Below are 13,860 nucleotides of genomic sequence, written 5' to 3'. Positions count from 1 at the left end.
TAGATAAACAACTTAATCTCAATAATAAAATTTAATTCCTGCATTGACTACAAATGAAAGGCTATAAAATTCTTCCTGCCTTAACACCTGTCAGCTTGCTCTTTCAAGGTCTATTGTATGAACTTCCACAATGCACAATAATATGGTTGCCTGTCAGTGTGAAATGGGAAGTAAGCAGGAATGTTGTTGCCTATTTACTGAATGTGCAGCTTTTTTTTTAATGGTGATAAGACCCAAGTCTTATCGACATGGAGGTGTACTGGAGTTCTGCATTGAAGTGGAACACACTCAGACTTATAATTTCTATGGGGATACAACAGCATCAATGGGTGAATAGTGATTACATTAACAGCTGAATAACACTGGGGCGAATAACACTGGGCTGCACCATACACTATGACATTTATGATATTAAAGGTTCCTTTCTTCAGAAACAGCTGATTGTAGCATATGCTTTGATAGCACAATTACTTGGTTTTCACACAGGTTCAAAAGACTTTAAATTAATTTTCACCTAAGTCCTCTCTTACACATCACTGCGACTAACAACTTATCAAAGGCACACCTATTAAATGGAACAGTTCTATTGCATGCTGATTGAAAATAAGATTTTGTATTGTGGGTATATTTTCATATCTATGATGTTTTTGTGGTTATCTTGCTGAGATAAAACTGTGCATTGAACAGATACATTTCCACCTGTATAATCTATTGTTACTACTTACCATAGAGCTGAATTTTATTATTCAGATGTATGTTCAATTTGTTTCAATTCAGCGCTGCTGCAGTGGTGGGAAGATTCTGATATCTAGGGAAGGTAAATGGTACATAAAGATAGGTACAAAGTGGTGGAGTAACTCAGCGGGTCGGGCAGCATCTCTGGATTTTTATGTCTCCTTGGTATCCAGAGATGCTGCCTAGCCTGCTGAGTTACTCCAGCACTTTGTGTGTGAGTGAGTGAGTGTAAGTAAGTAAGTAAGTAAGTGAGTGAGTGAGTGAGTGAGTGAGTGAGTAGTGAGTGAGTGAGTGAGTGAGTGAGTGAGTGAGTGAGTGAGTGAGTGAGTGAGTGAGTGAGTGAGTAAGTAAGTAAGTAAGTAAGTAAGTAAGTAAGTAAGTAAGTAAGTAAGTTAAGTAAGTAAGTAAGTTTGTAAGTTTATTGGCCAAGTATTCACATACAAGGATTTTGCCTTGGTGCTCTGCCCACAAGTAACAACATGACATACAGTGAGTTACGAATGACTCAGAAAACAATAAACATTAATAATAATAAAACATTAATGATAAAACACCATTGATCAAGCATGTGAACCAACAAAATACCAGATCAAAGGGAGGCTACAGAGTTTTGGCTGTTGAGTAGAGCAACTACTCGTGGATAAAAACTGTTTTTATGTCTGGTTGTGGCAGCTTTGACAATCCGGAGTCGCATTCCAAAGGGAAGTGATTCAAAGAGTTTGTGGCCAGGTTGAGAGGGGTCAGAGTTGATCTTGCCCGCTCGCTTCCTGGCCCTTGCAGTGTACAGTTCATCAATGGAGGGAAGGTTGCAGCCAATAATCTTCTCTGCTGATCGGACGATTCGCTGCAGCCTCCAGGTGTCGTGCTTGGTGGCTGAGCCAAACCAGACTATGATGGAGAAGGTGAGAACAGACTCTACGATGGCCGTGTAGAATTGGACCATCATTTCTTGTGGAAGATTGTACTTCCTCAGCTGCCGTAGGAAGTACATCCTCTGTTGTGCCTTTTTGACTGTGGAGTCGATGGTAGCCCCCACTTAAGGTCCTTGGAGAAGATGGTTCCCAGGAACTTAAAAGACTCCACAGATGTGACTATGGTGTTGCTGATGGTGAGTGGGGTGAGGGGAGGGGGAGCTCTCCTAAAGTCTACAATCTATTCCACTGTCTTAAGAGCATTGAGCTCTAGGTTGCGATGGCACCAGGATGCCAGCTGTGACATTTCCTGTCTTTCTTTGATATAAACCAGCATCTGCAGTTCCTTCATTCTAAATGGTGTGTAAATCTCTTTCCTGCTACATTTTCCACTTTGCACACCTCATTGTCCTTCAGGAGGAACTATTAAACCATTACTACATTTCTGTCACACCAAAGTTAATTGAAATTCTCCCCAGTTGGTGCAGCAAATATACAGTGTGCAGTTAACTGACACTGTTGTAACTTGTCGGAAGGAACTGCAGATGCTGGTTAAACCAAAGATAGGCACAAAATGCCAGAGTAACTCAGCGGGACAGGCAGCATCTCTGGAGAGAAGAAATGGGTGAAGTTTCCGGGTCGAGGCCCTTCTTCAGCCTTCTTCCTTTCTCCCCAGAGGTGCTCCCTGTCCCACTGAGTCACTCCTGCTCTTTGTGCCTCTCTACTGTTGTAATGTGGATGTGCATTTTATCCTGAGTTTCGTGAAAAAACAAACTCTGTGTGTTTGGGTGTGCAACAGGGCCTTTAAGCTATTAAGACATGAGATGTTAGCTATGAGATGCATAAGCTGCTCAAAGTTGGATGGCCCATTCCTATAGTAATTGATGTCAGGGATCCCAACCCTTAAAGGGACTATCCTCCCTTAAAGAGGAGTGTCCTGGAAATGCGTTGTTGCATTTATCCCGATGATCTCTAGCTAATGAAGGAGAGTTCCCTTGCTTTAGATACTTAACATCCTGATTGAAGAGATAGAGTGCTTAAAACATGCTAGCAAGACTCCCCATTCAGAGGTGAGATGCAAGTGGCAGGTCTGGCCACTGAGATAGTTCTCAGGAGTAAATCTCCCGCCCTGCGCTGGGAAGATCACTAGGAATTCCTTCTTCCAGGAAAACAAGATGCTATTTCCTTGCGTCCACGATCAATTTGTCACTGATACCTGAAGTTATTCGGTGCTGAAGAAGACTGATATCTGTGGTGAATGTGGCCCTCTACATCACGAGGCAGAACAACCAGTGGTTGGGGCTTTCCCCTCAGAAGCACACAGATCCCCCTGAATATAGATGAAGAAAAGCCAATCCTTCATGTACGATAAAAGACACACAGTGCTGAAGTGACTCAGTGGGTCAGAGAGCATCGTTGCAGAACATGGATATGTGACATAGATAAGTCATAGACTTGCTGAGATAAGGGGCTGTCCCACTGCGGAGACCTAATTGGCGAGTTGAAGAGTTTAGGAGAGTTTGAAAAAATGTCATGTGGAAGACCTCCTTCCACTATGTTGAAGACCTCCTTCTACCTCCTTCGACTAAGTTGAAGACTAGCTTCGACTAGCTACGACTAACTACGGGAAAATTGGACCGAATAGTGGAGAGTGAAGGTGACCTCCTTCGATCTCCTTCAACCTCCCTTCGACTATGATGAAGACTATCTACGACTACCTTTGACCATCCTCGACTACCCTCGATGACCTACGACTAACACGCTGACCTACAACGACCTACTACGACTAAACCTACGAGTAAAAAAGTACAGATTTTTTCCATGGCGATAGTGAAGGAGAGTTACAAAGACCTCCTCGGACCCTGTGTCAACCATGCTGCGAGTATGAGTCAAGGGCAAACTCACCAGAACTCACGGATTAGGTCACCCAAGTGGGACAGCCCCTTAACTCCAGCACTTTGTCTATTTTTTTGTAAACCGGCAACTGCAATTCCTTGTGTCTCTGTCATGTACAATGAAGGGATTTGGGGAAAACCTACGCAGGTCATGGGGAGAATGTACAAACTTGTGCAGACAGCACCCGTAGTCAGGATCGAACCCAGGTCTCTTGCGCTGTAAGGCAGCAACTCTACCGCTGCGCCGCCATGCCCATAAGGTAGGTGTGTTGCAAAGCTTACCTTCAGCGGCGCTGCAGTTCTGCCGCTGCCGTATGCGCGATTTTGGCGCCTTTGAGAGGGGGGCGGGTTTAAAACGCGATTTTCTCTGGGCTATTCAAATCGAGGTTGTTCAGGCTACTTAGTTGCTGACGAAAAATCGCTGCGAGGTTCGTTCGCTGCAGCTATTTTTAAACTAAATTGGTTTATATAATTGTTATAATAGGTTAAAAATCATCCTCTAAAACCCGCGACCGCCGCCAACGGGATGGATCTCATGTAGGGGACAACGCAAGGTAGGCTGTTTATTTTTACCTTAAAAAGCGCTTCTTAAGATCCCTTTATACAAAATTTTATGTTGCGAGTAGCTGATTTGGGGGCCCATTAAATCCTGCAGTATTATTTTGGGTATATGGGGTACAAATTCACTGCAATGCTATTGGCAGCGTTCCAAACCAGCGCGTTCCACTCGAAAGCTGATTTAAATGGCCAAAAATTTACAGCAATTGAACACTAAATTCCATCCATTTGGCCTATAAATTAATGTCAATGAGATTTAAAAATCATGTTTTATTGTGAATTCTTGTGTGAATGTTATTTGGACACTTAGGCTATTTAAAAATGTTAATCTTTCCTTAAGAAATTGATAGATGTTTAGATCTAGTAATTGAATTTTGGAATTAGCTACAATTGGGTAACTAACTAATTATATGCTTTAATTTCAGGTCATCCAAGTAAGATTGGTTAATATTTGTTTCAGAATGCTTCAATCTATAATAACTGAAAATTTCTTTCAGTTCTCTTAATTTTTAATAAAGTTATGGGATTTAGACTGTCCTCGATCACAGCTTTTGTGTTAAGTCAATAGAAAATCAAAAGGGAACAAGATGCTAATTTCAGAGTATGAAAATGGCCATAACTATTTTAATACTGAAGATATCAACGTGAATTAGGTGTCAAATTAAACGTATTTTTATGCTTTATCTGATGGGATAAATTGCAGACTTGATTTTTAAAATCTCAAAATTTTGTAACATTGCTACATAAGGTGGAGTATTTTTGATTGGACTCAGTATTAACAACAAACTAAATGAAGAAGGGTCTCAACCCGAAACGTCACCCATTCCTTCTCTCCGGAGATGCTGCCTATCTCACTGAGTGACTCCAGCTTTTTGTATGTACCTTTGTTTTAAACTAAATGAATGGCTGTTTAGAAACAACCTAGATGGCGATAAGGATATGTGAAGAAAAAGCTAATCATGTGTCATGTGCAGTGTAGTAATTCCTGAGATCCTGCTGTCCTTTGCAATGTCATCAGTGTGTTCTTAAAACTACCTATGTCTTGGCACAAAGCCAACAGGTCAATTTAATGCTGTAATGTTACACCCAGGAATGTAATTAGTCCAGTATGTACACAGCTAAAACGTAAGGTTTGACAAGCATTTTAGAGTTGTAGTTCCTTAAAGCCATCATTTAAACTTACTTCCCTTTTCCCTCCCTACTTATTCCCTCCAAGGCTTGGTCGCCATTATTTATGCCAATTTGTTCCTTCCCACCTCTCAAGAGAACCTTGACATACTCAACAACAGTGTTATCTGTTGAAATTGGACCTAATGTTTCATAGTTTTAGTTTTAGAGATACAGCATGGAAACAGGCCCTTCAGCCCACCGAGTTCATGCTAATCACCAATCACCAAAGATAGACTCCATTTTTTTTTAATTTTTATTTTTTTATTTTTTTTAAATTCAATTTCAATTTTATTTTTAATATGTTTTATTATTTATTTATTATTTGTTTATTTTTTTATGATTTTTTTTATGATACTGCCTGTAAGGGAAATTCATTCCGTTGTCTCAAATTGAGACAATGACAATAAATTTGAATACAATACAATACAATACAAAATGCTGGAGTGACTCAGTGGAACAGGCGGCATCGCTGGATAGAAGGAACGGGTGACATTTCGGATCGAGAGCCGTCTTCAACCTGTTCCGCTGAGTTGTTCTAGCATTTTGTGTCTATCTTCGGTTTAAGCCAGCATCTGCAGTTCCTTCCTACACAAATCAACAATCACCCAACCCCCCAGCTGTATCCAATGCACAAGGACAATTTACAGAAGCCGATTCACCTACAAACCTGCACGCCTTTGGAATGTGCAGTGAATCCAGAGCCCCCGAAGAAAACCCATGGGGAAAACGTGCAAACTCTGTACAGACAGCGCCCAAGGTCAGGATCGAACCCTGGTCTCCGGCGCTGTAAGGCAGCAACTCTACTGCTGCGCCACTCTGCTGCCACACAGTGTACCAGGAAAATGGGTAGAGAATTATACCCATGGATGTGAACTTGGAAGAAAAGCTGTCAAGGCAAATGCAACCACCAGGAAAATAATTGAGAAGATAGTTCTTTGATTAGACACACTTCCTCAAAAGAGCATACAGAGATTGATTCTCTTGGTTGAGTAGGTTGGAATATTCTTTATGGGCTTATTAAAAAAAGAGGCAATTAGAGATCTTCTACATTCCAAGCTATATATTTGGGTAATGAGAGAGTTGTTATTTTCCAACAAGCTTGATAAGTTTCCACATTACAGGTGCCGTGCAATTCTGATTTTAATTTTACGATCAAGTCAGAACTTTATCCAACTTTTGTTTGGATGGCGATTTGAAACAGTTCAAAGATACAGTATGTAGCCAAGACAGTTTGATTTTTATTCAAGGCAGTTGAGAAGGGAATTTATATTCCTCCAAATCTGAGGGTTCAGTAAAAATTGTAAAGTAAATATCCCCCCCCCCCCCTCTTTCTTACCTCTAGTTCTCTCCCCTCTACTTTCAGTCCAAAATGCCAACCATCCTTTTTCTCCGGAGATCCTGACTGACCCGCTGGATTACTCCAGTACTTTGTGTCTTTCTTTGTAAACCGGCATCTGCAGTTCCTTGTGTCTCTGTCTCTGTGAAGGGAATTGGAGATGGGAAAAAGACTTAATGATTATGCTTGGATCTTATTTCTATCTTTGGTGTACACCAGCATCTGCAGTTCCTTTTGACACATAAACTGTGTTTCAGAAGAAATGTGTAGGAAGGAACTGCAGATGCTGGTTTAAAGTGAAGATAGACACAAAATGCTAACAAAGGCCAGTTTCCTTTATCATTGTCACGTTTTTGCATATCGTTCATTCATTTGTGCTACATCTCACTACATTGCCATCTATATCTCGTGTTTCCCTTTCCCCTGACGCTAGGCCGAAGAAGGGTCTCAACCCGAAACGTCACCCATTTTTTCTCCCCAGAGATGCTGCCTGTCCCGCTGAGTTACTCCAGCATTTTGTGTCTATCTTGTGTTTCAGAAGGCTTGGTAGACCAAATGATTTTCATTCCTGTATCCCTGCTCTTATAAATCATTAGCAGGTGGCTTTGATTTGAGAAGAAATCGGTAGTCGGGTTTGTTAGAAGACAGCCATGAGAAAATATGATTTAGTGAGTTCAGCCACGAGCGCTGAGGACTGACTGTAAAATACGTCTCGTACTTTGTAATAAACGCAAGATTGTGCTCAAAATCTGGAACCAAAAATGTCAACACGCTTAAGTAGGGATTGAATGTCAGTAATAGATGTCTAATATGTACAATCAAAAATGATCTACAGCCTTCAGTTTTATCCTTAAATCCGAATGACAATGCGGCATCAATTGGATTCCAATCTCTGAATTATTATTTGAAAGTCGCACAGGGGAATTTTCACTATAATTTAAGAAAGGAAAAGTCATGAAATTCAAATCATTGGGCGGATTTGCAGAGATCCCATGTGCAGAATAATTGGACCGAGGTGGATTTTCATCTCAACTGCCAGGCTTTGAGCCACGAGAAGTGGAGTGGTAAATGCTGCCGGGGAATTCCTGTGTCGGTGACAGGACCACTGAATTAACAGAAGGAAATGCTGATGGGTTTGCTGGAGAGGTGCCAACCTCCCTTAGCTCAATATCAACGCTATGTTCCAGATGGGTGATGATATCTTACGCCCAGATAGCAAGGTCAAGAACACTTAAGACAGGAGGTAGACAAAAATGCTGGAGAAACTCAGCGGGTGCAGTAGCATCTATGGAGTGAAGGAAATAGGCAGGGTTTCGGCCCGAAATGTTGCCTATTTCCATCGCTCCATAGATGCTGCTGCACCTGCTTAGTTTCTCCAGCATTTTTGTCTACCTTCGATTTTCCAGCACCTGCAGTTCCTTCTTGAACACTAAGACCTCCTGTGTGATTAGGAATTATATCCAATTACAATCTATTGGAAAACACTACCATCCCACTAACAACATGGGTGGCGCGGTGGCGCAGCGGTAGAGTTGCTGCCTTACAGCGCTAGGGACCCGGGTTCAATCAAGGCTACGGGTGCTTGTCTGTACGGAATTTGTACGTTCTCCACGTGACCTGCGTGGGTTTTCTCCGAGATCTCCGGTTTCCTCCCCCACTCCAAAGACGTACAGGTTTGTAGGTTAATTGGCTTGGTATATAGGTAAAATTGTCCCTGGTGTTTAGGATAGTGTTAATGTGTGGGGATCGCGGGTTGGATCAGACTAGGTGGGCCGAAGGGCCTGTTTCTGCCCTGATTCGCTAAACTAAATTATATTAGACAGCAGTCCTAAGCTACTATCTACCTCATTGGAGACCCTCAAACCATTTTTGATCGGACTTCACCGGACCTTAATTTGCACTAAACCAAGGGTTCCCAAACTGGGGTATATTTACCCCCAGGGGGCATATTTCACCTACCCAGGGGGTAAATTTATTGATTCTGGATTTGAACATATTTTTTCGCATTGAGTGTGTTTGGTTCTGGTATACCGGTATCTGTTCATCAAAAGTTGGTCATAAATAAGTGAAATAATATTGTTATGTGCTATTAAAGTTGCCAGGGGTAAACGGGACCAAAAAGGTTGGGATCCCCTGCACTAAACGTTATTCATGTATCTGTGCACTGTGGATGACTTGATTGTAATCATATATTGTTTTCCACTGACTGGTAAGCACGCAACAAAAGTTTTTCACTGTACCTCCTACATGATAATAAACTCAACTCAACTCAAAATACATTTGGCGACCTTAACTCATTAATAGATTTCCATCTTGAGTGAGATTCAAATATTCATTGATTAAAACAGGCAGGCTCTTAATTTAAAAATAATGTTGGAGTTACCCAATGGGCCAGGTAGCATCTGGAGAGGGAAATGGACAGTTGGAAAAAATGGAACGGGACAGATGCTTCCTGGTTCATTATATTCCTCCAGCACTTTGTTTTTTTGCCCAAGTTTCCAGCATCGGCAGAGTCTTGAGTCTCTTGACTAGGTTATCAATTCGCCACAAACTAAAAGTATTCAGGTTGAAACAATGCAACTGTTCTCAATTTACATTGACGGGAAAAGCTGGATGACTCAAATGACCTTGTTGAACTGGCAATATGTACAAGTATTTGGATTCTATTGTAGCACCCAGTGTTACGAGTAATTATTTGCTACATTCCTTAATGTACGTTTGTCTGGCACTGTCTTGCTTATCTCCGCTGAGTATCAATGAGTGTGGTGCAATCACATTATCCATTTCATGCTGGTTTTCTGAGCTGTTTAATTTTGTCCCCCACACAAAACATTGCAGAAACATTGTTGCTGCAACTTTCAGATTGGTGTGAACAAAGCATAAATTTTAACGCGGCCTAATTGCAGGATTAATCAACAGTATTTCAAAAGTGGAACAAGAACACAGGAGGATGAGGGGTGATCTTATAATGGTATACAAAATCATGAGATCGGGTAGATGCACAGAGACAGGGGTGGAAAACCCGGAGGGGGGGGGGGGGGGCCAGTGGCAGGGACACGTCCCCCCCCCAAGTTTTTGTAATCCGGATTTTAAAACCCGGTGAAATCTCCGCTTTCCGCGAGACAGTGGGGGTGGGACTGATGATCGAGGGCGCCGATTGGATAAGAGAGACGTCGGTTAGCAGGCAATGGGGGAGGGACATGTTTCAGCGCGATGATTGGAGGAGGGAGGAGTGGGGGAGGTGGGACTGAGGATAGAGCGCGGTAATTGGAGGAGGGAGACGTGGCACAGACCTGCGCCTCATCCGCAGCCAGGATCGATCCCGGCCGGGTCTCCGGCGCTGTCCTGTCCCCTCCCGAGTACTCCCTCTCCCCCCCCCATGGGCGGCCAGAGAGGTTGGCAGCAAACGACCCTCCGCTATAGGATCTTTGATCGGGAATCAGACTGGCCAGCGCAGAGAAACAGCGCTAAACCCAGCTAACTCTGCCAGTCCCACCAGGTGAGCCTACAGCCTTCCTGGACTTGCAGGAAATATTGCCAGCATGGAGAAGGAGCGGTGGTGTCCCGTCAGTCCAGTCAGGGCTTGTAGGTTAACCCGGTGAGACAGGCAGAGTTGAGCTGCATTTAGCGCTGGATTGAGCCTCCGAAGCCTCGCGCGCATGTGTGTGTGTGAGTGTGCGCATGCGAGCGTGACCGCCACAAAATTGTATATCCCGTCCTCTCCATGTTTTGATAGCGAGTTCCGCTCTTGCACAGAGACTCTTACCCAGAGTAGGGGAATCAAGAACCAGAGGACATAGGTTTAAGGTGAGGGGGGATCTGAGAGGCAACTGTTCCACACAAAGAGTTGTGGGTGTTTGGAACAAGCTCCTGGAAGAGGTAGTTGAGGCAGGTACTATCGCAATGATTAAGAAAGATTTAGACAAATACATGGATAGGACAGGCTTAGAGGGATATGGGCCAAACACAAGCAGGTGGAATTAGTGTAGATGGGACGTGTTGGTCGCTTTGGGCAAGTTGGGCAGAAGGGCCTGTTTACACCCTGTAAGACTCTATCTCTAGGAAAATATATCTCTAATCTCAATAACCATATAACCATATAACAATTACAGCACGGAAACAGGCCATCTCGGCCCTACAAGTCCGTGCCGAACAACTTTTTTCCCTTAGTCCCACCTGCCTGCACTCATACCATAACCCTCCATTCCCTTCTCATCCATATGCCTATCCAATTTGTTTTTAAATGATACCAACGAACCCGCCTCCACCACTTCCACTGGAAGCTCATTCCACACCGCTACCACTCTCTGAGTAAAGAAGTTCCCCCTCATGTTACCCCTAAACTTCTGTCCCTTAATTCTGAAGTCATGTAGTCAATGTTTCTCAATGAATCATGTCCCGCCCCCATTGCCTGCTAACCGACGACATGAAGTCAATGTTTCTGGTTCCTCATTTATGTCTTTATGAGTTTTCTGATTGATTTGCCATTTATTTGTATTTCCCTTCCATTTGCTTTTTTTTGGCATTCCTAACAAATTAGAGTAATTGAGTTTACAGTTTGGAAACAGGCCCTTTGGGCCAACTTGCCCACGCCGGCCAACAGGTACCAGCCAAACTAGTTCCACCTGCCTTCGCCTGATCTATATCCCTCCAAACCTGTCCTATCTATGTACCTGTCTAACTGTTTCTTAAACAGTTACACCTCAGATTCCAATTACATCATTTCCCCTTCACCTTGAACCTATGTCCTCTGACCCTCAATCTTTCACAGCCACCTCCACTATCTGCAAAACCACCGACTTTTGCATCATTAGCAAACTATTGTTTCCCAATTTGTTAAAATATTCTTTCAGTATCTCGGGCGGCACAGCGGTAGAGTTGCTGCCTTACCATGCCAGAGACGTGGGTTCGATCCTGACTGCAGGTGTTGTCTGGACGGACGTTGTATTATTATGCAACAATGCTCCTTTGACAGAAAATAATTAGCTTTTTGGAGCTGTTCCTGCCTATTTTTTTTTTTTACCATTTGAGCCAATATCTGTAGACTTACACTGTTCCTTTATGCATGGTATCAATTCTTGGGCTGTTCTCACCAATGTAATTTGATATTGTTGTTAATGTATCTGAACAGCAGAGGGTGGAGTTGGGATTTTTATATCAGAAGAGAGAATTTGTGCTGCCACAAAGTAAAAGTTCAGGCGGAAGAGACATGGCTAATTCTGAGACAGAATGACTCAGTGATGAGCAATCATGTGCATCTGGTTATCTGTAATTTGTTTACATGTGTAGATAACAATGCAGTGTGACTGGACTGGTTATATTCCCCGCCTTCAGTCCCCTGAAGTTTAGTTTAGTTTAGAGATATAGTGCGGAAACAGGCCCTTTGGGCCATCGAGTCTGCACCGCCCGGCGATCCCCACATATTAAAGTCCCTGTCCCAATGTACGAGGTGATTCAAGAGTTCTCCCGAGTTTTAAAAAAAAACTCATGGTAAGTACGTAGAATGTACTTACCGGGAACGTCGGAGCTCGGGACGTCTCTTAGCGGCTCGTAACACCAGCGGCAGGTACTCGGGAAACGCGGTAAACTCGTGAACTTTTTTCAACAGTGTGAAAAATGTCCACGAGAGCCCCGGGTACCTACGAATGGCCATTACCGTAATTCTCCCAGTTCGAATCAGGGGAAACGCGGGAGAATTACGGTAATTACGGAAACTCTTGAATTGCCTCGTTCAGTGGGACGGGGCATAACAATGCCACAGTGCTACCACAGAAGACTGTCGAGGCCAAGTCAGTGGATATTTTTAAGGCAGAGATAGACAGATTCCAGATTAGTACAGATGTCAGAAGTTATGGGGAGAAGGCAGGAGAATGGGGTTAGGAGAAAGAGATAGATCAGCCATGATTGAATAGCGAGTAGACTTGATGGGCCAAATGGCCTAATTCTACTCCTATTCCTTATGACCTTATAAACTACCCTACGCACACTGGGGATAATTTTACAATTTTACTTTGGAGTCACGTGAGTGACTACGTGAAGAACCCGCCAGCACGCGTGCGCATAATTGCGTCTCACGCAGTGCAACAGCGACGGGCGGGGGTGGAGCGCTCCCACGGGAAAAATTTAAACGGACCTACACAGGTAAGGAAAAAATGAAGTTGTATTCTTCCCCTTGCTGTGCTTTATGTTACAGCACGTTGGACAAGGGGAAGAAAAAACGGACCTGGACAGCAGGCTGCCGCGGGGAACCACGTAGGTCCTGGCAGCCGACAGAGACGCCCAGCGGCTCCAGGAACGCAGGCTGCCGCGGGGAACAAGGCAGTTCCCGGCAGCTGACAACTCTAGACGTCCAACGGCTCCAGGACAGCAGGCTGCGGGGAACCAGGTAGGTCCCGGCAGCCCACAGCCATGGGCAAACAGCGGTTCCAGGACCGCAGGCTGTGAGGAACTACGAAGGTTCTGGCAGCCGACAGCCGGGTATGACCGGCGCAGGCTGAGCCCAGCACTGCGAACTGTATACCTGGAAACAACACAGCGGGCTGCAGGCAGGTAGGAGTCGGTACGGCTGATAGACTCGGGGAGTCCGGCCAGAAGGATGCACTGCACTGAAAGTGACCATTGGCGTGGTTACTAAGGTCCACTTACCGACTCCAAGCTGAATCCAGCGCCATGAGTCGTACAGCTCAAAGCAGCGCAGCAGGCTGGAGGCAAAGCCGAGCAGGATTCAGCCCAGCCGATCATACTCATCTGAGTCCGGCCGAAGGGGCGCACTGCCCAAGTGCATCGGAGGTCCACCCGTGACTTGCTCCGGGAGATGGAGCAAACTCACTATGGGAATCTTCGCACTCCCACAACAGCACCTTATTGAGGGCTGTAAAACAATGCATCTCATTCGATAGAGGAATGCGTTGTGGCATTGCCAAAGAGTAAAGCAGACTTGGATAAACCTACAAAATAATTAATTACCAAAAACACTGGTGTTGGGTGCGTTTTATGGTCTAAAAGCCTACTGCTAACAATGCACCATCTGCATGGCCGCCTACAAATTGATAATATCACAGTGGTGGCATATATTAATCATATGGGAGAAAAGATCGATACCATGTGTCAATCTGGCCAAAATATTTGGCTATGGTTTGTTAACATACATATTTGACTATCAGCAAACTTACCTACCAGGTAAGCTCAATATTGAGCCACATACCAGGTCATGAAAATTCAATGACAGCATCGAATGGCTGTTGGACCACAAAAA

The sequence above is a fragment of the Leucoraja erinacea genome, chromosome 8, assembly GCF_028641065.1.
Source record: "Leucoraja erinacea ecotype New England chromosome 8, Leri_hhj_1, whole genome shotgun sequence".
Classification (NCBI taxonomy): Eukaryota; Metazoa; Chordata; class Chondrichthyes; order Rajiformes; family Rajidae; genus Leucoraja; species Leucoraja erinaceus.
The sequence above is the reverse complement of the archived record's forward strand: the minus strand, read 5'-3'. Positions refer to the sequence as shown.